The following is a 3574-nucleotide window of genomic DNA, read 5'->3' as shown; positions in this document are numbered from 1 at the left end:
AAGCTGAATAGAAAATGATAACAAACACATATAGAAATAAAGGTTTGGGTCACCATTATAAGCAAGTAAATGTTAATAAATAAGTGCTTGTGAATATTTGTGATATATATGTATATGTATATATATATATATGTATATATATATATATATATATATATCATTGCAAGAAATAAGCTAAACCTACAATCAATTGTATATTTGCAAATAAATGAACTATAGTAACTGTGGGTTGGGGGTACATATTGAAGAACTCGGCACTGTCAGCAGCTGGCCCCAGCTGTTCTGAGGGAGTCCCGCCTGCAGCCTGAAGGTGCAGAGCCATGAAGCTGTACAGCCTCAGTGTCCTCTACAAAGGCGAACCAAAAAGTGGTGCTGCTCAAAGCCATGTATGAAGTGTCATCCGTCAGTTTCTTCCAGAGGTCCAGTGTTCAGGAATTCATGACCTTTGCAAGTCAACTGATTGTAGAATGCTCAGAGAAAGGCAGCAGATCTTCTGTCAGAGAACAAGAGTGCCTTTGCCATGTCTATGTCCAGAGCGACAGTCTGGCAGGTATGGTCACTTCTAACAGCAAATACCCTTCCAGCGTGGCCTTCACCTTGCTAGAGAAGGTACTAGATGAATTCTCCAAGCAGGTCGATAGAATGGACTGGCCAGTAGGATCCCCTGCTACAATTGGGTACATAGCCCTGTATGGTATCCTTAGTAGATACCAGAACCCCCGAGAAGCTGATCCCATGAGTAAAGTACAGGCTGAACTGGACGGGACCAAAATCCTTCTGCATAACACCATGGCATCTCTGGTAGAGTGAGGCAAGAAGCTTGATGATTTGGTATGGGAACACAGTTGAAAGTCTTCTATAAAACTGCCAGGAATGAAACTCATGCTGTGCAATCATGTGATGTAGGCCACAGAGGCTGGTGCTACACTGTAAAGTAGGAAAGATCACCTTAGTCAACCCATCTTATTTACTGAATTATATCTTTCAAGGGTGTATCCTGTATGACCTGCTACCTCCAAACCACACTTTCAGAAAGCTCTAACCAGATTGGAAAAAAAAAAGCATAGAATCTGTTATTATTTTTCCTGGCCAGTCAGAGTTTGTTATTATACTGTTTGAGTTTACTGAGAGGTGGATACCCCCAAGGAGATTCCTAGAGTATTTATTTTGTGTTAATGTTCTAAGCTGTTATCCATCACTATAAAGAAGTCCTGGGTGTTGTAGCTTGAGGTGTCTGGTCACATTGCTTCAACCATCAGGAAGCTAAGAGATGAATTCCGGTGCTCATTTGGCTTTCTACATTTTATGCAAATAGGGAGCCCAGATAATGAATACTGAAGCCCCTACTTAGGGTAGGTCTGCTCACCTCAGTGAATCTGTTTAAAAACTCCTTCACAAACACACCCAGATGTTGGTTTCCATGGTGATTCTAAATCCCACCAAGTTGGCAACCAAGATTAACCATCACAAAACAATAAATCATATGAGTATGAAGCCATTGTGGTAGTTTATTTGCTAAAGATGAATTCCATGCTCAGAAGCAAAATCGTGTGGCAATATCATTATGGTTGATAAGTGAAGAAAACAGAGTGATGGAATCTGTAGACATATTATAACCATGTAATCCATTAAATATAGACAATATTTTCAGTGACATTCTCAGATGACAGCATGGTGTTTATTCTATTAGATAAACAGGAAAAAGTGCCAGGGCAGCAGGTATCAAGACATGTATCAAGTTACTGGATCATCTATAATTATACTTACTATAAAGCTGAATGCATAACAATACTTTAGAAGGTTTTAAAGATTCACCTTCTTTTTCATGAGCCAGCTAAGTGAAGTAGAGTTGACATATGTTCAAAGTTACTTTTCCTTCATTATGTGCTTTTATGGTACAAGTAATAATTATAATCCTTTAATGATATATTTTGTAAGATTATTATTTTGCTAAGTTCTGACAAATCTAGCAAGCAGATTCTTTGACACTATCTATGTAAACACACTTTTTGTTTTATATGTCTGGAAGCTAATGTGGGGAGTTCTGGTTTCTGAGTAGACCTGCTAATCTTTCCATTATGGAACAGAGGAGAGAATTACAGGCTTGGATGGAACCTACTGCTTCCATTGAGATACATCTAAATCAACCACCACAATCACATGGCTTCCATAGGGCAGACTCTGAATGGCTGATCACGGTGATACTTAAGTCTCAAACATTTAGTATCAGACCAAATGCAATTTTCAGTGCTCCCTGTAATGTTGAGATGTGTCTGCTTCCATCCAAATCATACTGTTTGGTGGTCACTAGATGCTCTGTTGCAGAATTAGAGTATTAACTCTGTCACTATAGTATGATCTTCTGTCCAAGATGATGTTAATTGTAAACTGGCTCAGGTTGGGCACTGGTGGTGAGCTGTATATCCATTTGACAGTACAAATAGACTTATCTTTGACCTAAATATTTCTTTACTTATACATAATAAATCTCCCAATTGTTCTTCTGTTTTGTTGTCAGTGGACAACATGATCAAAGTGCTCTATGGATTCAACTATTTATTTATTTATTTATTTATTTATTTATTTATCTGCTTTGGTTCTAAGCCTCATCAGACTGTGCTCTGAAAAAAACAAACTGATACTTCCCTAGACAGAATTGTATAGTGCTATTTAGGATGTAGAAAAGTACAGAGCAGAACTCTTGAGAGTCACAGATTTATTGGGGAACTTTAATTGCACACCTTTATTTCTCCAGCCCTCATGGCTTTCCTCCAGTGAGCCATGTACATCCTTAGCATCCTTAGGGCTAAGACAAAAGCCTGATAGGCTGTCTGTGCTTGAGGCCTTATGACTTATTTCTTCAGCAACACAATTGTTTGCTCCATGAAAATTCCTTATTTTCACAAGCCATGACATCACATGATTTTGATGCACCCTGGCTGCATTTTATACTCATATTTTCATAGACTTAGATGAATTTTAAGTACTTGAACAAAAGATGAACTGTTCACCTAGAGCAGTAAGCCTAATGCTATATGCCATGCTTTAGAATTTCTAATAGTTTGACTAACTGGGCAGATGATATCAGACTCTGGATCCCAGCTGAATTTAATGCCTATAATAAAATAGCAACAATTTCCTACTTTTTGTGTTTTTCTATTTCCTTCATGGAGGTAGTTATATGATGTCATGAACAATGAAGTCTGAGCTCCTCATAGTTTTTCCTCAAGCAGGTACCTTAGATGCTTGGTAATCCTGCTGATCATAGTGATTGGATTCAGCATCCCTTCATCATCTCCCTTGACTTCCAGACCTTCATTCCCCACGTTGTTCTGCTCATGTAGTTTGTTTTGTCAAACTTAAATATGAATGCGGTTATTTGTGGTTTTCAAACTTGAGGCTTAGACTGATAATTTCTGATATGCAGCCCAAGATTTTCAGATATCTAGTAGATATTTTAACTGAAAAAATAATTCTGGGTCTCAAAAATCAATGCACATTGGTTGACATGATCAGTTTATCTGTTTCTCCCACCTATGCCATTGATAATACCATCTCTCACCACTTAGGATTC

At 38.1% G+C, this 3574-nt stretch overlaps 1 pseudogene; it reads left to right on the top strand.

Moving 5' to 3' along the window:
• Positions 1-320: 320 nt before the first annotated feature.
• LOC110306200 lies at positions 321-810 on the top strand (annotated as a pseudogene).
• Positions 811-3574: the final 2764 nt, after the last annotated feature.

This window comes from Mus caroli, chromosome 11 (assembly GCF_900094665.2).
Source record: "Mus caroli chromosome 11, CAROLI_EIJ_v1.1, whole genome shotgun sequence".
NCBI lineage: Eukaryota > Metazoa > Chordata > Mammalia > Rodentia > Muridae > Mus > Mus caroli.
Note: the sequence above shows the minus strand (reverse complement) of the source record. Positions and strands in the feature narration are given on the sequence as shown.